The sequence below is a fragment of the Oncorhynchus clarkii genome, chromosome 15 (genome assembly GCF_045791955.1).
Source record: "Oncorhynchus clarkii lewisi isolate Uvic-CL-2024 chromosome 15, UVic_Ocla_1.0, whole genome shotgun sequence".
NCBI classification, from domain to species: domain Eukaryota; kingdom Metazoa; phylum Chordata; class Actinopteri; order Salmoniformes; family Salmonidae; genus Oncorhynchus; species Oncorhynchus clarkii.
Window position 1 is genome coordinate 34548205 of NC_092161.1, and position 27640 is coordinate 34575844.

Consider the following 27640-nt stretch of genomic DNA (forward strand, 5'->3'; position numbering starts at 1 on the left):
GAGGTGTTCCTCTGTGGGATGGGAGAACCTTCCAGAAGGATAACCATCTCTGCAGCACTCCACCAATCAGGCATTTGTGGTAGAGTGACCAGACGGAAGCCACTCCTCAGTACAAGACACTTGGAGTTTGCCAAAGGGCACCTAAAGGACTCTCAGACCATGAGAAAAAATATTCTCTGCTGCGATGAAACCAAGATTGAATTATTTGACCTGAGTGCCACGTCTGGAAGACACCTGGCACCATCCCTACGGTGAAGCATGGTGGTGGCAGCATCATGCTGTGGGGATGTTTTTCAGCAGCAGGGACTGGGAGACTAGTCTGGAGCAAAAGATGAACGGACAAAGTACAGAGATCCTTAATGTAAACATGCTCCAGAGCGCTCATTACATCAGATTGGGGCAAAGGTTGACCTTCCAACAGGACAATGACCCTGAGCACACAGCCAAGTCAATGCAGGTGTGGCTTTGGGACAAGTCTCCTAATGTCCTTGAGTGCCAGATCCCAGACTTGAACCCGATCGAACATCTCCGGAGAGACCTGAAAAAACAAGCATTTCGCTACACATAACATCTGCTAAATATGTGTATGTGACCAATAATATTTTATTTGAAAATAGCTGTGCAGCAGCGCTCCCCATCCAACCTGACAGAGCCTGAGAGAATCTGCAGAGAAGAAATGGAGAAACTCCCATAATATAAGTGGGCCAAGCTTGTACAATAGTGTCATACCCAAGAGGACTTGAGGCTGTAATCACTGCCAAAGGTGCTTCAACAACATACTGTGTAAAGGGTCTGAATACTTGTGTAAATGTGACATTTCAAAAATTGCACAAAATCTAAAAGTAGTTGTTTTGTCATTATGGTGTATTGTGTGTAGATTGATGAGGGGAAAAACAAATACATTTTGGAATAAGGCTGTAACGTAACAAAATGTGGGAAAAGTCAAGGGATCTGAATACTTTCCGAATGCATTGTATAAAAAGACTCTCAAATAGATGGAGAGATGTGGCCTATACACAACACAACCATACGTATGTAATCAATGAAAAAGACAGTGAAGATTGCATTATTATCCAATTGTATGCAAGGTCCAATAGAAATTCTACTCATGCTTTGTCCTAATGCTTCATCCCAGTTCATATCCAAATTCAAATACCAGAAAACATTTTGCTCAATCTTTAGCCAAGTTTAAGGGTTATTTATCACCATTCTGGTTAAAAGGAGCCTTAATCCCTATACTGACCATGTACAGTATGTTCTCCTATTGATTGTTATTAATCTGCAGTTCTATGGTGTTATTGATTTGAACTGGCTCAAGACTGTGGTTTGAATGATTGACAGCCCTTCCCTTTATACTAATTTGTCAGGGTCCTCAATGAGAGAAAGGAGAGAAGAGTAGAGACGGAGAGACATGGAAAGAGAGAGAGGTGGGAGAGAATGGTACGAGAGATAAAGAAGGAGAGAGGATAGCGAGGGAGAGAGCACACCATTATGTCCCAATCATGGATGTCCAGTAATCCCAGGAGGTCCCAGCCAGCATGATTGAGAGGAGCCATGTTGTGTGTCTGTCTGTCCTTGTGCTTGTGTGTTCGTTCGCACCATGCAGTAGTGTTGCACAGTACGTTAAAGAAATGTTTTACTTTTTCAATACTAGAACATGAAAAATGGTTCGGTACTCACATTTTTGTTACTTTCGGTACGTCTGTCAAATGTGTCTCACATCATATATGGATTAAGCTGATCAAGTCTGTCTAGTAATTTGTTTGAATCTGAAGGGGGCAGAATTAAGCTAGCCAGGCCTCTTGCGCATTCAGCTGACACAGCACCAGTGTTGGGATTTGTTTATTAAAAAGTAGTGTACATATTACTCATTGCATTTAACAATAGTAACATTCTACTTTACAATATTACTTTGCTTGGAAAGTAACGCGTTATATTACTTTCAGTTACTTTCATGAAAAAATTCACTGTTTGTTTGACTGTCGGAGGGAGCAGGGCGAGTCATGCAAGCTCAACCAAAGATGGGTTACTTACTAACTCATGTTTGATCACTAGTTTCTCCTTTCATCTATAGCGCTGCTTTCCTGTGTGAGTCTACAAGTTCTGCAAGGCTTCTTCTAATGAAATCATCGTACTTCTACGCCCACAGTTTGTTGAAAATCTGGCTCCAAATGCAAACTATTGAGTTACTTTGCTTACAGAGCAGATGATGAGTGCCGGCTAATGTATTATACAATAGATGACTGATGTGGCGCGCTGTGTTGAAGTCACTGTGACTCCATCTTGGCACTCCCCCACCATTGTAAAAAAATGGTGGCTTCTTCCGTGGTGTCCTCCCATGAACACCATTCTTGTTTAGTGTTTACGTATTGTAGACTCGTCAACAGAGATGTTAGCATGTTCCAGAAATGTTTGTAAGTCTTTAACTGACACTCTATGATTCTTTTTAACCTCATTGATCATTCTGCTCTGTGCTTTTGCAGTCATCTTTGCACGATGGCCACGCCTAGGGAAAGTAGCAACAGTGCTGAACATTCTACATTTATAGGCAATTGTCTTACCATGGACTGATGAACATCAAGGGTTTTAGAAATACTTTGTAACACTTTCCAGCTTTAAACAAGTCAACATTTCTTAATCTCAGCTCTTCTGAGATCTCTTTTGTTCGAAGCATGGTTCGCATCAGGCAATTCCTGTGAATAGCGAACTCAAATTTTGTGAGTTTTTTTATCGGGCAAGGCAGCTCTAACCAGCATCTCCACACTCGTGTCATTGATTGGACTCCAGGTTAGTTGACTCCTGACTCCAATTAGCTTTTGGAGAAGTCATTAGCCTAGGGGTCCACATACGTTTTCCAACCTGCACTGTGAATGTTGAAATTATGTAATCAATACAGACAAAAATACAATACTTTGTTATTAGTTTAAGCACACTATGTTTGCCAATTATTGTGACTTAGCTGAAGATCAGATCAAATCTGATGACCAATTTATGCAGAAATCCGGGAAATTCCAAAGGGTTCACATTGTTATGCTCGTCGTTGTATGATAAATGACCGGACCAAAGTGCAGCGTAGTAGGCGTACGTTCTCTCTTTATTTGAAAACGTAACACTGGGAAAAAACAATGAATACAAAGCAAATGTAAAGCTAGTCGTGCAATAAAGCAACAAACAAAGACAAGATCCCACAAAACCCAAAAGGAAACTGACAACTTATATCTGATTCCCAATCAGAGACAACAATAGACAGCTGCCTCCGATTGGGAATCAAACACACCAACATAGAAACAGAAAACCCTAGAATTCCCACCCTAATCACACCCTGACCTAACCAAATAGAGAAATAAAAAGTCTGTCTAAGGTCAGGGCGTGACACACATACATTTTCTTGCCACTCTATTTAGACTGCTTCGTGTTTTTCTGGGCTTGCTAGCAGTAGCCAGCCAGCAGTTTTTGTGCAAGTTCCTTATACAACAGCAGGCACTGGCATCTACAATGTGATACCAGCAACCCTCCGGTTGCCAACTCACGTCCCACCAGATTTTTCCTGTATCATGATACTAAACCTGGTATTGGTATTAAAGTCAAAATTCTGGTATCGTGACAACACTACCATGCAGTGCCAGGGCTGTGCTGAGCCTTAGTCTGAGTGGGTTGTGGAAGATTGATTCTCTTAGAGGGTTAGAGAGAGCAGCACTGATTGAACCCTCTGACTTCTTCAATACGTTACTGGTTATTCAGCAGCCTGTTTTCATTTATACTCTCATTATTAGAAAAAGTCATCATTGTGATTCAAATAGTTGTGCGTTTGCATGGCATTTCATTTTTAAGAGAGACGGGAAGATAGAAGGATGGATTGAGACAGACAGAGAGAGATGGAGAGTGACACAGAGAGAAATATGGAGAGACGGGGAGGGAGGGAGAGAGAGAAATAGAGTGAGGGATGGAGGATCGGGAGGGAGGGACTCAAGAAGAGAATGATCCTGCACCATCCTAGCAAATTGCAGTGATTCACCTGTACATAGTGGTAGTATTGATGATTTGTCCCTTGCAATTACACCTCGCTCAGGAAAACATTTATTGTTAAATCCCCACTTGATGTGGGCGTAATCATTTAAACCAGTTTTCTGGTTTGTCTTAGGGATGTCATCTGTAATTGAAACATTAGTGTTTCTGGTCAATATGTGTAGCGCAATTCAGAGGTGGAAGAAGGATCGGACCAAAGCGCAGCGTGGTAAGTGTTCATGATGATATTTAATTGAAATGAACTGAACACTGAACTACAAAACAATAAACGATGTGAACAAAACGAAAACCGAAACAGTACCGTGTGGCCCAAACACTCACACGGAAACAAACACCCACAAACCAAAAGTGAAACCCAGGCTACCTAAGTATTATTCTCAATCAGGGACAACGATTGACAGCTGCCTCTGATTGAGAACCATACTAGGCCGAACTCAAAACCCCAACATAGAAAAACACACATAGACTGCCCACCCCACTCACGCCCTGACCATACTAAAACAAAGACAAAACATCAGCAGATTTTCACCACTAGGCTTGGGGATTCATCTTCCTCTCTGACAACAAACAGTTGCAACTCACTATTTGCATTTGGGGTCCAAAACAATCAGTTATATGGACACCAAAACACAGAGACGCAGAGACACAGAAACACAGAGACGTTATTGTACTGTAGTAGAGTAAAATGCGCTTTTTATATCTCAACTCCCAAAATTTAGAACAGAGAAGACCCTACTAAGACAGGAGTATCAATTAGCATGATTGTTAAAAATTAATGCTCTGTTTCTGTCGCGTGGCATTGCAGTTTATGTTGCACGCGACGAGACCGTAATGTCACATATGCACATTTAACAACAATTGGCAACTCGTTCTCATTCTGAGAAATAAGCATTTTCTTATCCAGGTAGGCCACTTGACTTCAACATCTAAACGTGAACTGTTCTACCTTGTTAGCAAGAAATTAAATCCAATTTGGCTAGACTTTAAATATAAAGATTAGCTAGCTACTCACTAGCAGGTGGGCTTGTGTTTGAGAGATGTTTATGAAACCTGTGTTCATTTTCAATATTGCTTGTTATCAGAAGTTGGTGATTTGTTCGTTGATGTGCATTTTACATGGTTCTAGATAAATGTGTAACAAAAAGGGCATTTTCATAGACCGACATGAAAGCCAGATCGCTGATTATTGCACAAAAAAGCAGATTCAACTATTTTGATGAAATAATACAGTTTTAGTGGGTCTTATGATTGAATGCTTATATTTAGCCCTGAAGCCCTGAATTAATTTGATTATTCCCGATTATTTGAAATGCAGCGTATGGACATCTTAATTATGCAAGAAAGGTTATTTAGAGACAACATAAATAATATTTACATATACTCAACATTGAGTATACAAAACATTAAGAACACCTGCTTTTTCCATGACAGACTGACGAGATGAATCCAGGTGAAAGCTATGATTCCTTAATGTCACTCGTTAAATCCAGGTTTAAGAAAGATTTTTAAACCTTGAGACAATTGAGACATGGATTGTGTATGTGTGCCATTAAGAGGGTGAATGGGCGAGAAAATATTGAATTGCCTTTGAACGGGGTAAGGTCGTAGGTGCCAGGAAAACCGGTTTGTGTCAAGAACTGCAATGCTACTGGTTTTTTCAGGCTCAACAGTTGCCAGTGTGTATCAAGAATTTTCCACTACCAAAGGACATCCAGCCAATTTGACACAACTGTAGGAAGAATTTGAGTCAACATGGGCCAGCATCCCTGTGGAACCCTTTCGACATCTTGTAGAGTCCATGCCCTGACAAAATGAGGCTGTTCTGATGGTAGCTATAGCTAGTGGTGTTGAGTGATGCCATCTACCATCTCACCACGGCTGTGGATTTTTCACTCAATACGATGTTGACTCAGTACGTGCTATGTACTTAGGGCCTTTTTACCTTTGAAGAGATGTGAAAACGAATGAAAGCATTTGCTCGAACATATTGAGCACTTTCATGAATTTTTCATCACCTCAGTGCCTTACCATGAAGGCAGTAGCGTTGGAGAGTAGTTGAGGTGTGTGTGCTCATTGCGGCCAACCAAAGGTGTAGCATCTTTAAAGGTTTATCTATTTATCCCTTTAAAAAACCCTTAAACGCCCCAATGACAGACTTGCCGGCCCTGTCTTGTGTGTCGCTCTCTCTCGCTCTATCTCAGGAATGACTCACCCAGTATGAAACCAGCACCAAACTGTGTCTTGGCGACCTGTCTCCATAGCAACCGGGCCGTCTCTGCTGTGTTACCACAGCGTTATCCTGCCGTTATCCATCAAAGTTACTCCTGTTGTGTGGATAAAAAAACAGGGCGACTATGTGAGCCAACGGGAGGAACGTACAGCACAAATGCATATCTGTCTACACAGGCCAGTGTCTGTCAGTGTGGGGTGATGGGAGCTTTCAAGTGTGTGTGTGTGTGTTTTGTGTGCATTTATATATATGTGTGTGTGTGGTGATGGCTTTGCCTCAGGACCTGGTGTGTTGTGATGGTTGATGAGGAGATCTCTGTGCTCAGAACGACATGCTGCTGACTCATTCAGTGTGCATCTCAAATAGCACCCTATTCTCTATATAGTGCACTACTTTAATATAGTGCCATTTATGACACAGCCTTACTGTTATTTTATCTCCCTCCATGGAGGTGTGGGGGTCCTCAAAGCACATTCACTCAATAATCCCACCCCCCACGTCTCTCCTTCACCCACCCTCGCTCTCCATCTCTCCTCATCTCCTCCTCTCTTCCCTTTTACAGGACCTACGGGAGGTTTGGCTCAACTATCCGCCCCACCCTCTGCAGAATGGTTGGAAATAATCTATTTTGTTTGTTTGTCCCGACATTCTGTATCCGTAGATGGATAAAAAAAATTATGTATAAAATATATATTATGTACAGCTCAAAATACATATTGTATATATGTAACCCCCCCCCCAGAGTACCGCTTTCTTACATACACACTCACACTCAAATCAAACTTAATTTGTCACCTGCGCCGAATACAACGTGTAGACCTTACCGTGAAATGCTTAATTATAAAGCCCTTAGCCAACAGTGCAGTTCAAGGAAGAATTAAGAAAATATTTACCAAATAAACTAAAGTAAAAAATAATATAAAGTAACACAATAAAATAACAATAATGAGGGGGGGTACCGGTACCGAGTCAATGTGTGGGGGTACAGGCTAGTCGAGGTAATTTGTACATGTAGGTAGGGGTGAAGTGACTATGCATAGATAATAAACAGTGAGTGGCAGCATGTACAAAAAAACATTGGAGGGAGAGGGGGTTGTCAATGTAAATAATCCTGTGGCCATTTGAATAATTGTTCAGCAGTCTTATGGTTTGGTGGTAGAGCTAGGCGTCCCGCTAGCTGGACAACTTCCGATGATACCGGAGGGCAATTCAATTCAATAATTCAAATTCAAATTAATAATCCTACAAATTATGGATATTATTTTAAACATTTATGTACATCTAAGTGTCTTAAAATTGGTTGAAAGCTTAAATTCTTGATCATCTAACTGCACTGTCCGATTTACAGTAACTATTACAGCGAAAAAACATGCCATGCAATTGTTTGAGGACGGCGCCCCGCATCAAAATATTTTTCCACCGGCACAGGTTTCATACATTCACAAATAACGATTAACAAGTCAAAATCCGTTTCTATCTACTTCTCAGATACCATAAAATGTAATGTACTTACGGACAGAAGTATGTTCCACCAGAAACCAATGTTAGCAGGTGCGTTCTGTCTTCATGACGCGCGCAAACACGAATGTCCCTGTTCTAAAACTGATATTTCTTATTTGTTTTTGAAGTTACAAGCCTGAAACTTTGAACATAGATTGCTGACACCATGTCGAAGCCTTAGGAATTGCATCCAGGGAGCTAATTTTCAATATGACCATATTATTGCCATTCTGAGAGGATGGTCTCTCAAAAACAATATTTCTGGTTGGTTTTTCTTTGGATTTTCTCCTACCGTATCTATTGTGTTATATTCTCCTAAATTATCTTAACATTTCTACAAATTTCAAATTGTTTTCTTTCCAATGGTACCAGTTATATGCATATCCTGGCTTCAGGGCCTGAGCAACAGGCAGTTTACTTCGGGCATGTCATTCAGGTGGAAATTGAGGAAAAAGGGGCTTAGCCTTAAGAAGTTTAAGGAGCGTTTTGGTCCTAGACTTGGTGCTCCTGTACCACTTGCCGTGCAGTAGCAGAGAAAACAGTCTATGACTTGGGTGACTGGAGTCTTTAACAATTTTGGGGGCTTTCCTCTTCTCCAGTCATTCTCTCCACATTAGTTTTGCTGCCTTCTGTGAGATATGTCAATGTAAATGTTGATGAGACCATAGAAGACAGAAGGACATGTCTGTCTGTGTGTCTGGCATGTTCCAGACAGACCTTGTTGTATGTATAGGTGCGGAGCAGACACAGACAAACCAGGGTTTCCATTAGCCTGTAATGGCCGGCTTTTGGCAGAATTAAAATAAATTAAAAGCCAATTAAATTCAATTGTATTCTGCCAAATTGTCCATGGCTGCCTATATCATTTAGCACTTCCGCACCATTTTGTCACTCTTCGCGTGTTGCCTTAGATATATGTGCCTGCTGCTGAGAGGGAGAGGGAGAGGGCGAGAGAGGAACATTGGCCTAGGCTATTGTTGATTAAGAAGATGGACGCCTTTTTTTTACTGAAGTAAAATGTAAGTTTAATATGCCTATCGTGAAAAGCCTACAAGGGGAATGTCCTGTCATGTTGTGTCTTGTCTCTGTCCTTTCCCTTCACCCTGTCTCCCTCTGCTGGTCGTTGTTAGGTTACCTTTTCTCCCCCGCTTTCTCCCAGCTGTTCCTTGTCTCCTCTAACTACCCATTCACCCCGTTTCCCACCTGTTCCCTTTTTCCCTCTGATTAGGTCCCTATATCTCTCTCTGTTTCTGTTCCTGTCCTTGTCGGATTCTTGTTTGTGTTTCATGCCTGAGCCAGACTATCGTCATGTTTGCTGTAACCTTGTCCTGTCCTGTCGGAATCTGCCGGTCTATCTGAGCCTACCTATGTTTGGTTATTAAAGAAGCTCTGTTTAAGTTAGTTCGCTTTTGGGTCCTCATTCACTCACCATAACAGAAGAATCCGACCAAGAATGGACCCAGCGACTTCGGATCCTCTCCACTCAGCCGTCGGGATCCAGGGAGCGATGCTAGGCAGACACGAGCAGGAAGTGTCTGCTGCTCGACATGCCGTTGAGACCCTGGCCACCCAAGTCTCCAACCTCACAGAACAGGTTCACCATCTCCGCCTCGATCCACCGGCCACTTCCAGGGCTTTCGAATCTCCGGAGCCCAGAATCAATAACCCGCCGTGTTACTCTGGGGAGCCCACTGAATGCCGCTCGTTCCTCACCCAGTGTGATATTGTGTTTTCTCTCCAGCCCAACACTTACTCCAGGAGCACTGCTCGTGTCGCCTACGTCATATCTCTCCTTATTGGACGGGCTCGTGAGTGGGGCACGGCAATCTGGGAGGCAAGGGCTGAGTGTACTAACCAGTATCAGGACTTTAAGGAGGAGATGATACGGGTTTTTGATCGATCTGTTTTTGGGGAGGAGGCTTCCAGGGCCCTGTCTTCCCTATGTCAAGGCAATCGATCCATAACAGACTACTCTATTGAGTTTCGCACTCTGGCTGTCTCCAGTGGCTGGAACGAGCCGGCCTTGCTCGCTCGTCTTCTGGAGGGTCTCCGCGCAGAGGTAAAGGATGAGATTCTCTCCCGGGAGGTTCCTTCCAGCGTGGATTCCTTGATTGAACTCGCTATTCGCATTGAGCGACGGGTTGATCTTCGTCACCGAGCTCGTGGAAAGGAGCTCGCGCTCTCCGTCGCCCCCCTCTCCGCATCACTACCATCTTCCTCTGCCGGCTCGGGTGCTGAGCCCATGCAGCTGGGAGGTATCCGCATCTCGACTAAGGAGAGGGAACAGAGAATCACCAACCGCCTCTGTCTCTATTGCGGTTCCGCTGGTCATTTTGTCACTTCATGTCCAGTAAAAGGCCAGAGCTCGTCAGTAAGCGGAGGGCTACTGGTGAGCGCTACTACTCCTGTCTCTCCTTCAAGATCCTGCACTACCTTGTCGGTCCATCTACGCTGGACCGGTTCGTCTGCTTCCTGCAGTGCCTTAATAGACTCTGGGGCGGAGGGCTGTTTTATGGACGAGACCTGGGCTCGGGAACATGACATTCCTCTCAGACAGTTAAAGGAGCCCACGGCCTTGTTCGCCCTGGATGGTAGTCCTCTCCCCAGGATTCAGCGTGAGACGCTACCTTTAACCCTCACTGTTTCTGGTAATCATAGTGAAACCATTTCTTTTTTAATTTTTCGTTCACCTTTTACACCTGTTGTTTTGGGCCATCCCTGGCTAGTTTGTCATAATCCTTCCATTAATTGGTCTAGTAATTCTATCCTCTCCTGGAACGTCTCTTGTCATGTGAAATGTTTAATGTCTGCTATCCCTCCTGTTTCCTCTGTCTCTTCTTCACAGGAGGAGCCTGGTGATTTGACAGGGGTGCCGGAGGAATATCACGATCTGCGCACGGTGTTCAGTCGGTCCAGGGCCACCTCTCTTCTTCCACACCGGTCGTATGATTGTAGTATTGATCTCCTTCCGGGAACCACCCCCCCCCGGGGTAGACTATACTCTCTGTCGGCTCCCGAACGTAAGCCTCTCGAAGATTATTTGTCTGTAGCTCTTGACGCCGGTACCATAGTCCCCTCCTCCTCTCCCGCCGGAGCGGGGTTTTTTTTTGTCAAGAAGAAGGACGGGTCTCTGCGCCCCTGCATAGATTATCGAGGGCTGAATGACATAACAGTGAAGAATCGTTATCCGCTTCCTCTTATGTCTTCAGCCTTCGAGATCCTGCAGGGAGCCAGGTTTTTCACTAAGTTGGACCTTCGTAACGCTTACCATCTCGTGCGCATCAGGGAGGGGGACGAGTGGAAGACGGCGTTTAACACTCCGTTAGGGCACTTTGAATACCGGGTTCTTCCTTTCGGCCTCGCTAACGCTCCAGCTGTCTTTCAGGCATTAGTCAATGATGTCCTGAGAGACATGCTGAACATCTTTGTTTTCGTCTACCTTGACGATATCCTGATTTTTTCACCGTCACTCCAGATTCATGTTCAGCACGTTCGACGTGTCCTCCAGCGCCTTTTAGAGAATTGTCTTTTTGTGAAGGCTGAGAAGTGCACTTTTCATGCCTCCTCCGTCACATTTCTCGGTTCTGTTATTTCCGCTGAAGGCATTATGATGGATCCCGCTAAGGTCCAAGCTGTCATTGATTGGCCCGTCCCTAAGTCACGCGTCGAGCTGCAGCGCTTTCTCGGCTTCGCGAACTTCTATCGTCGTTTCATCCGTAATTTCGGTCAGGTGGCAGCTCCTCTCACAGCCCTTACTTCTGTCAAGACGTGCTTTAAGTGGTCCGTTTCCGCCCAGGGAGCTTTTGATCTCCTCAAGAATCGTTTTACATCCGCTCCTATCCTTGTTACACCTGACGTCTCTAGACAGTTCGTTGTCGAGGTTGACGCGTCAGAGGTGGGCGTGGGAGCCATTCTTTCTCAGCGCTCCCTCTCTGACGACAAGGTCCACCCATGCGCGTATTTTTCTCATCGCCTGTCGCCGTCGGAACGTAACTATGATGTGGGTAACCGCGAACTGCTCGCCATCCGGTTAGCCCTAGGCGAATGGCGACAGTGGTTGGAGGGGGCGACCGTTCCTTTTGTCGTTTGGACTGACCATAGGAACCTTGAGTACATCCGTTCTGCCAAACGACTTAATGCGCGTCAGGCGCGTTGGGCGCTGTTTTTCGCTCGTTTCGAGTTCGTGATTTCTTATCGTCCGGGCTCTAAGAACACCAAGCCTGATGCTTTGTCTCGTCTCTTCAGTTCTTCAGTAGCCTCCACTGACCCCGAGGGGATTCTCCCTGAGGGGCGTGTTGTCGGGTTGACTGTCTGGGGAATTGAGAGGCAGGTAAAACAAGCGCTCACTCACACTCCGTCGCCGCGCGCTTGTCCTAGGAACCTTCTTTTCGTTCCCGTTCCTACTCGTCTGGCCGTTCTTCAGTGGGCTCACTCTGCCAAGTTAGCCGGCCACCCTGGCGTTCGGGGTACGCTTGCTTCCATTCGCCAGCGTTTTTGGTGGCCCACCCGGGAGCATGACACGCGTCGTTTCGTGGCTGCTTGTTCGGTCTGCGCGCAGACTAAGTCCGGTAACTCTCCTCCTGCCGGCCGTCTCAGGCCGCTTCCTATTCCCTCTCGACCGTGGTCTCACATCGCCTTAGATTTTGTCACCGGACTGCCTTCGTCAGCGGGGAAGACTGTTATTCTTACGGTTGTCGATAGGTTCTCTAAGGCGGCTCATTTCATTCCCCTTGCTAAGCTTCCTTCTGCTAAAGAGACGGCACAAATCATCATCGAGAACGTTTTCAGAATTCATGGCCTTCCGTCAGACGTCGTTTCGGACAGAGGTCCGCAATTCACGTCTCAATTTTGGAGGGAGTTTTGCCGTTTGATTGGGGCTTCCGTCAGTCTCTCTTCCGGCTTTCACCCCCAGTCTAACGGTCAAGCAGAACGGGCCAATCAGACTATTGGTCGCATCTTACGCAGTCTTTCTTTTCGCAACCCTGCGTCTTGGTCAGAACAGCTCCCCTGGGCAGAATACGCCCACAACTCGCTTCCTTCGTCTGCGACCGGGCTATCTCCTTTTCAGAGTAGCCTCGGGTACCAGCCTCCGCTGTTCTCATCTCAGTTCGCCAAGTCCAGCGTCCCCTCCGCTCAGGCTTTTGTCCAACGTTGCGAGCGCACCTGGAAGAGGGTCAGGTCTGCACTTTGCCGTTATAGGGCGCAGACTGTGAGGGCTGCTAATAAGCGTAGAACTAAGAGTCCTAGATATTGTCGCGGTCAGAGAGTTTGGCTCTCCACTCAGAACCTTCCCCTTAAGACGGCTTCTCGCAAGTTGACCCCGCGGTTCATTGGTCCGTTCCGTATTTCTCGGGTCATTAATCCTGTCGCAGTTCGACTTCTTCTTCCGCGATACCTTCGTCGCGTCCACCCGGTCTTCCATGTCTCCTGTATTAAGCCCGTTCTTCGCGCCCCCGCTCGTCTTCCCCCCCCCCCCCCCCCCATCCTTGTCGAGGGCGCACCCATCTACAGGGTCCGCAGGATTTTGGACATGCGTCCTCGGGGCCGTGGTCACCAGTACCTTGTCGATTGGGAGGGGTACGGTCCTGAGGAGAGGAGTTGGGTTCCCTCTCGGGACGTGCTGGACCGTGCGCTGATCGAGGATTTCCTCCGTTGCCGCCAGGTTTCCTCCTCGAGTGCGCCAGGAGGCGCTCGGTGAGTGGGGGGGTACTGTCATGTTGTGTCTTGTCTCTGTCCTTTCCCTTCACCCTGTCTCCCTCTGCTGGTCGTTGTTAGGTTACCTTTTCTCCCCCGCTTTCTCCCAGCTGTTCCTTGTCTCCTCTAACTACCCATTCACCCCGTTTCCCACCTGTTCCCTTTTTCCCTCTGATTAGGTCCCTATATCTCTCTCTGTTTCTGTTCCTGTCCTTGTCGGATTCTTGTTTGTGTTTCATGCCTGAGCCAGACTATCGTCATGTTTGCTGTAACCTTGTCCTGTCCTGTCGGAATCTGCCGGTCTATCTGAGCCTACCTATGTTTGGTTATTAAAGAAGCTCTGTTTAAGTTAGTTCGCTTTTGGGTCCTCATTCACTCACCATAACATGTCCTCCATATGGACATGGTTTAATATCGTAGTAGCTGATCGTTGGCACAGCCAATTGCAGGCAAGTATGAAACTTTGGAACATATTTACAGTGCCTTGCGAAAGTATTCGGCCCCCTTGAACTTTGCGACCTTTTGCCACATTTCAGGCTTCAAACATAAAGATATAAAACTGTATTTTTTGTGAAGAATCAACAACAAGTGGGACACAATCATGAAGTGGAACGACATTTATTGGATATTTCAAACTTTTTTAACAAATCAAAAACTGAAAAATTGGGCGAGCAAAATTATTCAGCCCCCTTAAGTTAATACTTTGTAGCGCCACCTTTTGCTGCGATTACAGCTGTAAGTCGCTTGGGGTATGTCTCTATCAGTTTTGCACATCGAGAGACTGACATTTTTTCCCATTCCTCCTTGCAAAACAGCTCGAGCTCAGTGAGGTTGGATGGAGAGCATTTGTGAACAGCAGTTTTCAGTTCTTTCCACAGATTCTCGATTGGATTCAGGTCTGGACTTTGACTTGGCCATTCTAACACCTGGATATGTTTATTTTTGAACCATTCCATTGTAGATTTTGCTTTATGTTTTGGATCATTGTCTTGTTGGAAGACAAATCTCCGTCCCAGTCTCAGGTCTTTTGCAGACTCCATCAGGTTTTCTTCCAGAATGGTCCTGTATTTGGCTCCATCCATCTTCCCATCAATTTTAACCATCTTCCCTGTCCCTGCTGAAGAAAAGCAGGCCCAAACCATGATGCTGACACCACCATGTTTGACAGTGGGGATGGTGTGTTCAGCTGTGTTGCTTTTACGCCAAACATAACGTTTTGCATTGTTGCCAAAAAGTTCAATTTTGGTTTCATCTGACCAGAGCACCTTCTTCCACATGTTTGGTGTGTCTCCCAGGTGGCTTGTGGCAAACTTTAAACAACACTTTTTATGGATATCTTTAAGAAATGGCTTTCTTCTTGCCACTCTTCCATAAAGGCCAGATTTGTGCAATATACGACTGATTGTTGTCCTATGGACAGAGTCTCCCACCTCAGCTGTAGATCTCTGCAGTTCATCCAGAGTGATCATGGGCCTCTTGGCTGCATCTCTGATCAGTCTTCTCCTTGTATGAGCTGAAAGTTTAGAGGGACGGCCAGGTCTTGGTAGATTTGCAGTGGTCTGATACTCCTTCCATTTCAATTTTATCGCTTGCACAGTGCTCCTTGGGATGTTTAAAGCTTGGGAAATCTTTTTGTATCCAAATCCGGCTTTTAACTTCTTCACAACAGTATCTCGGACCTGCCTGGTGTGTTCCTTGTTCTTCATGATGCTCTCTGCGCTTTTAACGGACCTCTGAGACTATCACAGTGCAGGTGCATTTATACGGAGAATGATCACACACAGGTGGATTGTATTTATCATCATTAGTCATTTAGGTCAACATTGGATCATTCAGAGATCCTCACTGAACTTCTGGAGAGAGTTTGCTGCACTGAAAGTAAAGGGGCTGAATAATTTTGCACGCCCAATTTTTCAGTTTTTGATTTGTTAAAAAAGTTTGAAATATCCAATAAATGTCGTTCCACTTCATGATTGTGTCCCACTTGTTGTTGATTCTTCACAAAAAAATACAGTTTTATATCTTTATGTTTGAAGCCTGAAATGTGGCAAAAGGTCGCAAAGTTCAAGGGGGCCGAATACTTTCGCAAGGCACTGTATCTTTTCAGATTCATAATATTTGATTTCATTATTATTGAATATCATTGTTATCATCACATTCATATTTATTAATCTAAATAAGTTCATTAAATATTCAAATGTATTTTGTTTAATTCTGTAGAGACATTTTTGTTGCCAAAATTAAGTTCAATGTCTCTAATTGTATCCTTTGTATATATGCTGAACAACAATAAAAATGCAACACGCAACAATTTCAACGATTTTACTGAGTTACAGTTCCTGTAAGGAAATCAGTCAATTGAAATAAAATCATTAGGCCCTAATCTATGGATTCAGTATCTGGAGTGACCATCATTTGCCTCGTGCAGCGGAACACATCTCCTTCACATAGCGTTGGTCAGGCTGTTGATTGTGGCCTTTGGAATGTTGTCCCACTCCTCTTCAATGGCTGTGCGAAGTTGCTGGATATTGGTGCATACTGGAACACGCAGTCATACACAGCCTATGCCTTCCCATACCATAACCCCACCACCACCTTGTTCACTGTTCACAAAGTTGACATCAGCAAACCGCTCGCCTACACAACACCACCCTCATGTCTGAAGGAGACGACATCTGCGAGGGTAAAAAAAAAACACCCTGTTAAGAACTCTTTTTTTATTTTACTTTTTATATATATTGACTTTTAATGTCTGCGGTTGTGAGGCCAGTTTTATATACTGCCAAATTCCCTAAAACATCATTAGTGGTGGTTTATGTTAGAGAAATTAACATTAAATTATCTGGCAATAGCTCTGGTGGACATTCTTGCAGTCAGCATGCCAATTGCACACTCCCTGAAAACCTGAGACACCTGTGGAGTTTTGTGACAAAACTGCACATTTTAGAGTGCAATTTTATTGTCCTTTTATTGTCCTCAGCACAAGGTGCACCTGTGTAATGATCATGCTGTTTAATCAGCTTCTTGATATGCCACACCTTTCAGTTGGAAAGATTATCTTGGCAAAGGAGAAATGCTCACTAACAGGTACTGTATGTAAACAGCTTTGTGCACACAATTTGAGAGAAATTAGATTTGTGTCTATGTACAATTTCGTGGATCTTTTATTTGTGCTCATGAAACATGGTACCAACATTTTACATGTTGCATTTTGTTCATTGTAGTTTAAGATAGGGTATAAGTAGGCCTGTTAAATAAATATCATAAGCCTATTGCTGTAGTTTGTTGGGTACATTAGGCACTAGCATTTCTTGGTAATTGCTGCAATACTGCCTGTTAAATTCTGAACGAAAATGCACTTCTGTACGCCTATATCTGCACAGCAGATGCTTTAGCCTATCTGACAAGGATCAAGAAATGCATGTCGGTGTCGTAGCATGCTGTCGGCATATCTCTACCTCTCTTTGGGGCTAGGCCTAAGCTTCTCTTCCTTTTGATATAAGTGTTTTAAAATATTAATAGGCTATCATACAGTGGTTCCCTAAGCCTAGTATAGGTCTATGAATGCAATACCCTGATGCATTTTGTGCTCAAATCTCCGACAGCTGAACCGTGAGGTCGACTCGGATTAAAGTTCTCCATCACTGCGACGGATTTATGCCATATAGATTTGGGAGAGGTCTGGTTGGTGAAATGGCCTAATACAGAATCATGTATGTTCTGTGAAATACACTGAGTGTACAAAACATTAAAGTTATTAAAGAAGGATTTTTAGGCCTTGTGACAGTTGAGCCAAGTGTTGAGTATATGTGCCATCCAGAGTGTGAATGTTCAAGACAAAAGATTTAAGTGCCTGTGAAAGGGGTATGGTAGTAGGTGCCAGGTGCACCGGTTTGAGTGTGTCAAAAACTGAAACGTTGCTGGGTTTTTCACGCTTAACAGTTTCCTGTGTGCATCAAGAATGGTCCACATGCATGATTTTTGCTTACCAAAGGCGGCGAGTCCATAAGGTTAGGTAGGGGCTAAGTTTCCCTAACGTAAATTAAATTAAATTGCCCAAATTATATAGCCTAATTAGCCTATTCCTTCTAAACATAAATACGTAAAATCATTCAAAACAGGCTTCTACACCAGAAAGCATGATTTGGAGGATCAGAGCATCGTTAGCTTAGCTTTGAGGATTGTTTTAAATCGCATAGCCTGTTGAAAGGGAAATAGTATATAGTATATATATAGTATATATACTATAGTATAAATATATTCAAGTTGCGAGAGCCATAGGAAGGGAAACATGTATTCTAATAAGCAGTCAATGCACAACAATTCTTAATGCAATCTCAGGAGAACACTTTTGAAAGCAGTTTTGACATTTTTTATTTTGAAAGCATCTTTTGTTCTTTGTTTAATAAAAAGAAGGGGGTCGCAGTTTTCCATTGCTACCATATTTATTTCTCTACTCCTTCAATTACGCAAGTGGCCTCTTGAGTTCTTCTTAATAAAAGGTCAATGACATACTTTCCAACATTTACATTTTTGAGTGAATAATAATAATTGATGTATTTATAATCAAAGTATTATTATTAATAATAATCTATAATTAGAACAATCAGGTGTTGTGTCCAATGGGGTAAATGCAGATGGAAAAACCACATGCTTCAGCAGCTGCCTATGTACATTTTATAGCCTGAGTAGCCTCGTTTCACTGCCAAAAATAAAACTAAACCATCTAGTGTTCAGCGAAATAACAACACAATGTCAAATGCAGGTAGCCTAGTCAAATAATTAACATCCAATCACATTAACCATTACTCTCTCGTGGGAATTCCACTAACGGTCCGTATGTAGCCAAACGTAGCTGCTGCTCATTTTGGTATCTGTACTGATGGCGCAAAAGCCATGACAGGGAGACATAGGGGAGCCGTAACGCTTGTGGAAGCAGTTGCTCCCGAAGCCACTTGGGTACACTGCACCATCCACCGAGAGGCTCTTGCTGCCAAGGGAAATGCCTGACAGCTTGAAATATGTTTTGGACACTGACTTTGTTAAAGCAAGGCCCCTGAACTCTCATGGATTTTCTGCACTATGCAATGATATGGGCAGCAACTATGTAACACTTTTACAACATACAGAAGTGCGCCGGTTAACAAGGGGCAAAGTAGTGACACATTTTTTTAAATTGGGAGACGAGCTTAAAGTTTTCTTTACTGACCACAGTTTTCACTTGTCTGACCGCTTACATGATGACGACTGGCCTTTCTGGGTGATGTTCTTTCTCGCCTGAATGATCTGAATCTAGCATTACAGGGAATCTCCGCAACTATATTAAATGTGCGGGACAGAATTGAGGCTATGATTAAGAAGTTGGAGCTCTTCTCTGTCTGCATTAACAAGAACAACACACAGGTCTTCCCATAATTTCATGATTTTCTGTGTGCAAATGAACTCAAGCTTACGGACAATGCCTAATGTAATATAGCGAAGCACCTGAATGAGTTGGGTGCGCAATAACGCAGGTACTTTCCTGAAATGGATGACACAAACAACTGGATTAGTTATTCCTTTAATGCCCTGCCTCCAGTCCACTTACCGATATCTGAACAAGAGAGCCTCATCGAAACTACGACAAGCGGTTCTGTGAAAATCTTATTTAATCAGAAGCCACTGCTAGATTTCTGTATTGGGCTGCGCTCAGAGTGACCTGCCTTGGCAAATCGCGCTGTTAAGACACTGATGCCCTTTGCAACCACGTACCAATGCGAGAGTGGATTCTGGGCCCTCACTAGCATGACAACTAAATACAGGCACATACTGTGTGTGGAAAATGATTTAAGACTTCCCACGAGCCGGGTTGTGACAAAAACTCACACTCATTCTTATGTTCAATAAATGTATCATATAGACTTACAATGATGGCAAAAAACAACATTTGTGAGTGTGCTAACTCTGGTGCTAGATGGGGTACACAGCTGGAGGTTGAATGTTTGAAAGGGTAAGGGACTATAAAAAGTTTGGGAACCACTGATTTAGACCAAGCGTTGTCCCATATGTTAAAATAATTGGATATGTTATGGGGCTCGTTTCTGGAGGTGGACATTTTATTTTAGTTGGTGTCAGCTTCATTTTATTTTCACTTATTTTGGAGTAGAATGTCCTTTTTAAAAGGTTACCAGAACTGAGCTTCTCAGTCCTAAGGGGACTGGAATTGGTCAGACTTACAGTTTTATACAGTATATGTACAAACGTATCCTCTTTCCCTAAAAGCATGATGGTCATAACTTTCTTGTATGAAAGGGGAGGTTGATCTAAGATTGACTTGAGTTTCATCATTAGTTTTCTTTTTATGCTTTAACCCCTGGGTTGACAATGATTGTTTTAGGAAAGGAAAAACCAATACAAATAGGCTATAAAGTTTTCCTTATGCGTCATTGGTTTTCCTTATAGGCTGTTTTTAAGGATATGGCTAACATCCCTCATTTATTGATGGTGCTGGGTGCGTGGGTGGACCCTCTAATGGGTTAACTACTTCAAGACTGTTGGAAAATCATTCCAGGTGAAGCTGGTTGAGAGAATGCCAAGAGTGTGCAAAGCTGTCATCAATGCAAAGGTAGGCTAATTTGAAGAATCTCAAATATATAATAGTCAAAATAAAGAAAAACCCTTGAATTAGTAGTTGTGTCCAAACTGGTACTGTATATGGATGACCTGTACAGTTTTCAGATAAATGTAGATTTTTCCTGGTCACTTGTCTGGCACCAAATTTTCCTTACGGAAACACACACAGACACGCTCAGTTAGACTGTCTGTTGGTCTCTAGCTAGTCCCTATGTTGTCCATCTGCTGTTTCCGCTCTCCATAATCCGCTTTCTTACCGTTACTCAGACACCCTCTCGCTCTTTTATTCTCTACCGCTGTCTCTCGCTCTCTTTCTCTCTCTTTAAACACTTTCATTCATTCATTCTTCCTCTCTCTCTTTCTATTTCTCTCTCTCTCTCCCTATTTCATTCCCTCTCTCTCCCCCTATTTTTGTCCCCATTCTTCTCACTCTCTTCCCCTTTGCAGTGCATGATCTCCCTAGAAACATTGAGAGTAGGGCAAAGAGAGAGAAGAGGATGTTTGTTTGAAAGTAGGATTCGGAGGAAGAGATCAAAAATGGTGTAACAGGATTACACACGGTCCCAAATCACATAGGGCCTCCAGGGACCAAAACACTGCTTCTGTGTGTGTCAGTGTGTATGTGTGTGTGTGTGTGTATGTGTGTCTCACAGTGCGTTTTGTGAGTCAATGTGTTTTCACGTGCATGTTTTTCTGAGCATATCCATGTTTGTTTATAAATCCCACTCTGATCTTGGCTGATGTATGTTTTTATATTTTTGTTTGCTCTCTGCTCTCAATTGATGACAGAGATTTTGAGACATGGCATGGTTTAGAGAGCTTTTGGCCCACGTTGACAGTACAACTGAGCCCAAACCGTTTGTCTGTCCTTCTTCCTATATGCCTGCCACCATGCCAGTGAATATAATATTGTGTCAGCTGCTGCCATGGACATAGAAATAGAATCACTAGAATGGGCTTCCCTATACAAGTCAGTGGGTCATTCTATTTAGCCACAGAAACCTATGAAATCCCACCAACAGGGCTTTACAGATATTATTTGGGAGGTCTAGCAAAATCTTCCAGCCACTCATTCTTGACTTGTTACCAGCATCTGAGGATGGTAGCTTGTGGTCATTTCAGCCATGCCCTTCCCTTCTCAACAACAGCCTTGGAGGTCAATGCCTGGGTAAGGTGTGGACCCCTAGGGTAAATCCCACAACCCTCAGCGGTCAGGGAGGGACCACCGCTGGGTGTTCCTTGGTAAGGTTTACGCTAGGCGGGATCCTGGATAATTATGGGGTTTAGAGCGAAGGCCATCCTTCCATCTCTCCATATTTCCAACCTGAGTCAGTCTGCTGTGGGTTAGAGTGGTCAGAGGGGTCTCCTCCTCCTCCTTCTACTTACCTTACATGCCTAGCTTAGTTTATGAACCCGTGACTTAAATTTAAATGACCTCTTAACATGAATGAATAGTCTTACGATAAGATTATTTAAGTGAAGACGTCAATTTTCTATGTTGTTGAAGCCTAAAGGTAAGCAGGGACAACCCACATCTGGCTCAAGGGCTCTCTCTCTGAGCATAAATGGCAACCAGTTGCCTCTCTCTCTCTCTCTCTCTCTCAGCCTACGGGGTAACAAGATGACTCTGGCCCCAGGCAGAACATAAAGGCTGATGATCGTCAGGAGTTAGTTAGCTGAAAGCAATTCACCAATAATGAGGACCAGGCTTATGGTGATGACAATCTATCTTTGTTTTTATTTTTACTAAACTTTTATTAAACAAAGAATATCCAGGATTTTAGGTGTACATGTGCATGTGCGCTGGCCCATGTTCATACATTAGCATTAACACCATGGGTGTCTGACTGCCTGCTAAGTTTGGGCGGTATTTAGATATGTGTATTTTCATACCGTTTCTGTACATGTATGTGTTTTACAGTATTACCTGCAGTTTACACAAGAGGCTGTTAATTCGTTCCAAATGTAAAAAATAATAAATTGCTGACACTTGCCACTGTAAATGCTTACAAGAGCAAGCAAACATAAACAAATTGCAAGGACAGACAGCCCAGCTCATAAAGTTGTACAACTATGTCAATAGGTTTGCTGCACGCACAAAATAAATAATAGACAGCCGTGATCTTGACCTCAGCGGGGATTGATTGCGTCTGCTGTAACCATGAAGCGTGTAACTGTGGTGTGTGTGTGTGTGTGTGTGTGTGTGTGTGTGTGTGTGTGTGTGTGTTTGTCATTAAGAAAGAGTTAGCTGAGACGTCCCACAGCATTTTATCTATTCTATCTCTACTTTCCCAACTGCTGCGTTTATATTTATATAAATATACAGTGGGGCAAAAAAGTATTTAGTCAGCTACCAATTGTGCAATTTCTCCCACTTAAAAAGATGAGAGAGGCCTGTAATTTGCATCATAGGTATACTTCAACTATGACAGACAAAATGAGAAAAGAAAATCCAGAAAATCACATTGTAGGATTTTTAATGAATTTATTTGCAAATTATGGTGGAAAATAAGTATTTGGTCACCTACAAACAAGCAAGATTTCTGGCTCTCACAGACCTGTAACTTCTTCTTTGAGAGGCTCCTCTGTCCTCCACTCGTTACCTGTATTAAAGGCACCTGTTTGAACTTGTTATCCGTATAAAAGACACCTGTCCACAACCTCAAACAGTCACACTCCAAACTCCACTATGGCCAAGACCAAAGAGCTGTCAAAGGACACCAGAAACAAAATTGTAGACCTGCACCAGGCTGGGAAGACTGAATCTGCAATAGGTAAGCAGCTTGGTTTGAAGAAATCAACTGTGGGAACAATTATTAGGCAATGGAAGACATACAAGACCACTGATAATCTCCCTCGATCTGGGGCTCCACGCAAGATCTCACCCCGTGGGGTCAAAATGATCACAAGAACGGTGAGCAAAAATCCCCGAACCACACGGGGGGACCTAGTGAATGACCTGCAGAGAGCTGGGACCAAAGTAACAAAGCCTACCCTCAGTAACACACTACGCCGCCAGGGACTCAAATCCTGCAGTGCCAGACGTGTCCCCCTGCTTAAGCCAGTACATGTCCAGGCCCGTCTGAAGTTTGCTAGAGAGCATATGCATGGTCCAGAAGAAGATTGGGAGAATGTCATATGGTCAGATGAAACCAAAATATAACTTTTTGGTAAAAAAACACTCGTCGTGTTTGGAGGACAAAGAATGCTGAGTTGCATCCAAAGAACACCATACCTACTGTGAATTATTGGGGTGGAAACATCATGCTTTGGGGCTGTTTTTCTGCAAAGGGACCAGGACGACTGATCCGTGTAAATGAAAGAATGAATGGGGCCATTTTTCATGAGATTTTGAGTGAAAACCTCCTTCCATCAGCAAGGGCATTGAAGATGAAACGTGGCTGGGTCTTTCAGCATGACAATGATCCCAAACACACCGCCCGGGCAATGAAGGAGTGGCTTTGAAATAAGCATTTCAAGGTCCTGGAGTGGCCTAGCCAGTCTCCAGATCTCAACCCCATAGAAAATCTTTGGAGGGAGTTGAAAGTCCGTGTTGCCCAGCAACAGCCCCAAAACATCACTGCTCTAGAGGAGATCTGCATGGAGGAATGGGCCAAAATACCAGCAACAGTGTGTGAAAACCTTGTGAAGATTTACAGAAAACATTTGACCTCTGTCATTGCCAACAAAGGGTATATAACAAAGTATTGACATAAACTTTGGTCATTGACCAAATACTTACTTACAAATACTACTTTCCACCATAATTTGCAAATAAATTCATAAAAAATCCTACAATGTGATTTTCTGGATTTTTTCCCCCTCATTTTGTCTGTCATAGTTGAAGTGTACCTATGATGAAAATTACAGGCCTCTCTCATCTTTTTAAGTGGGAGAACTTGCACAATTGGTGGCTGACTAAATAATTTTTTGCCCCACTGTATACAGTATATACTGCCATTCAAAAGTTTGGGGTCACTTAGAAATGTCATTGTTTTTTTTTAAAAAGCACATTTTTTGATAATTAAAATAACATCAAATTGATCAAAAATACAGTATAGATATTGTTAATGTTGTAAATGACTATAATAGATGGAAATGGCAGATGTTTATGGAATATCTACATAGGCTTACAGAGGCCCATTATCAGCAACCATCACTTCTGTGTTCCAATGGTACGTTGTGTTAGCTAATCCAAGTTTATCATTTTATAAGGCTAATTGATCAAAAAAAAAAACTTTTGCAATTATGTTAGCACAGCTGAAGCATCATCATTTGTGGGTTTGATTACAGGCTCAAAATAGCCAGACAGAAATAACTTTCTTAAGGCCAGCATCTAGAAGCACCTAGAAGGCCAGCATCCCAGAGTTGCCTCTTCACTGTTGACTTTGAGACTGGTGATTTGTGGGATCTATTTAATGAAGCTGCCAGTTGAGGACTTGTGGGGCATCTGTTTCGCAAACTAGAGACACGAACGTACTTGTCCTCTTGCTCAGTTGTGCACCGGAGCCTCCCACTCCTCTTTCTATTCTTGTAAGAGCAGTTTGCACTGTTCTGTGAAAAGAGTAGTACACAGCTTTGTACGAGATCTTCAGTTTCTTGGCAATTTCTCGCATGGAATAGCCTTCATTTCTCAGAACAAGAATAGACTGACGAGTTTCAGAAGAAAGGTCTTTGTTTCTGGCCATTTTGAGCCTGTAATTAATTCCACAAATGCTGATGCTCCAGATACTCAACTAGTCTAAAGATGGCCGGTTTTATTGCTTTTTTAATCAGTACAACAGTTTTCTCCTGTGTTAACATAATTGCAAAAGGGTTTTCTGATGATCAATTAGCCTTTTAAAATTATAAACTTGGATTAGCCAACACAACGTGCCATTGGAACACAAGAGTGATGGTTGCTGATCATGGGCCTCTGTACGCCTATGTAGATATTCCATAAAAAATCTGCCGTTTTCAGCTACAATAGTCATTTACAACATTAACAATGTCTACACTGTATTTCTGATCAATTTGATGTTATTTTAAGTTACAAAAAACTTGTTTTTCTTTCAAAAACAAGGACATTTCTAAGTGACCCCAAACTTTTTAACAGTAGCGTATTTGCAAAAAATATATATGGGGGGTTGGAAGTGATGCAGACAATTACATTGATGGAAGCTACAATCTATCTACAATATTAAAGCTGATCTACTCCCTAGATAAACAAATAAAAATAAACAAATATATATAATAATTTGAAAATGAATGACTCCATTCTCCTGTTTCCCAGTTTTCAAACAAAAGCTCAAACAGGAAGTACTAGTGAGCGCTCAATATGAAAGTGGTCCGATGATGCAGACGCGAGGCTGGCGCACCCCTCACTCTAAGCTCCAATAATGTTTTGCAAGTACAGGCTGGGATATGTTCCGGGATTCACCCGATAGCATTGAGGAGTTTACCACATCAGTCAATAAGTGCATAAACAACGTCTTCCCCACAGTGACTATACGAATGTAACCAAACCAAAAAGCATGAAATAAAGGCACTATCCTTGATGGGATTAAAGGCTAGAGCTACTGCTTAAAAAGAACAGGACATGGACATGAACACATACAAGAAAGCCCACTACCACCTCCAACAAACATGCAAAAACATGCAAACATACAAAAGGACAATATAGGAGGAAGGTCGAATTCTATTACACCAGCTCTGACACTCGTCAGATGTGGCAGGTCTTGCAGACAATGATGCCCAGTGATGCAGAACTCCAAAACGAGCTAAATGCCTTTCATGCTCACTTCAAGGAATACAACACTGAGTCCTGCATGAAAGCTCCGGTTCCAGATGACTGTGTGATCTCGCTCTCTATGGCTGATGTGAGTAAACTTTTAAACAGGTTAACACTTGCAAGGCCTCCAGACGGAATACCAGGTCACATTCTCGGAGCATTCGCAGACCAGCTGGCAAGTGTCTTCATTTAAATGTTCAGTCTCTCCTTGTCCCAGTTGGTAATCCCAACATGTTTCAAGCATACTACCATTGTACCTGTTCCCAAGAGCTCTAAGGTAACCTGCCTAAATGACTATCGCCCTTTAGCACTCACATCTGTAATTATGAATAGCTTAGAAAGGCTTGTCATTACACACATCAACACCATGCCAGACACCCTGGACCCACTCCAATTAGCATACCACCCTCAAAAGATCCACAGATGGCCCAATCTCAATTGCACTTCACACTGCCCTTTCCCACCTGGACAAGAGGAGAACAAACTGTGTGAGAATGATGTTCATAGACTCCAGCTCATCATTCAACACCATAGACAGCTCCAAGCTGAACACCAAGCTCAGGACCCTAGGACTGAACCCTTCCCTCTGCATCTGGATCCTGGACTTCCTTGCGGAAGTCCTCCCTGTTCACCCACAACTGAGTGGCAATGCATGACTCCACGGGCGTCAGAGCTTCTTCTCCCTCAGGAGGATGAAAAGATTTAGCATGTGCCCTCGGATTCTCAAAAATGTATGCAACATTTGTTTTTTTTAAATCAGAACTTATTTAACTTTGTTATTTTGAAGTGTTGCTATCAGCCATCGTCTCCTTAAGAAAAACTCACATGGAAATTAAGTCAGAAAAATTATTCCAAATGCCAGAAAGAGTGTGTGTGTCTGAGCGTGTGTTGTGAATGCTTGACTCATCCAATGTTGTTATTGGTGACGTGTGGCATTTAAAGAGTTGTTGGTAATTAAGAGGACGGCAGAATTGAAAATCTTCTTTGGGGCTAAAGTGGGAGGACGGAACCATGATATTGTCAGCAGCCATCCAATTAAAACGTAGAAGTATAAAAATACATCTGACTAGCTACCAACCACTCTGCTTGTTTGACATTGGGCATCTAGCTATTCCACCGCTGCTTAGTCTATATTGCTTATTAAATGAAACCAAACATGAACTCAAAGGTACAATCTGCAATATTTACTGCTCTCCAATGATCATTGGAATCCATGATATATATACACACTCAGGATTGTGACTTTAACTGTACTGTACCATATGCATCAGGCAGACTGGAGTTGATAGATACTGTTATAGAAACTTTACATACATATTGTACTTACCTACTTACAGTACAGTGTTTATACATGTGAAGCCAGCCAGGTGAATAAGGTGAATTCATGTATATATTTAATGATGACTACGTCCCAAATGAGATTCTATTCCCTATGTAGTGGACTACTTTTGACAAGGGACCATTGGGCTCTCGTCAAGAGAACTGCACTAGGGGACAGGGTGCCATTTGGGATGATGTAGCTCGGTGTTTGTTTTCAATGAGGGAAGTGTCTTGATCAAACCTCCAGCAGTAGCAAGCCAGAGACCAATTAGATACTTCTCTCTGCTACAGGCAGGCGCAGTGGTCTAAGGCAATGTATCTCAGTGCTAAAGGCGTCACCTCAGACCCTGGTTCGATTATAGGCTGTATCACAACTGAACGTGACTGGGAGTCTCATAGGGCGGCGCACAATTTGCCCAGCGTCGTCTGGGTTTGGCTGACAAGTAGCCTAGTGGTTAGAGCGTTGGGCCAGTAACCAAAAGGTTGCT

The 27640-nt window shown here is 43.2% G+C and overlaps 1 pseudogene; it reads left to right on the forward strand.

Moving 5' to 3' along the window:
* LOC139366842 (ribonuclease 3-like) overlaps positions 1-27640 on the forward strand; it is a 160735-nt pseudogene that overhangs the window by 85621 nt on the left and 47474 nt on the right.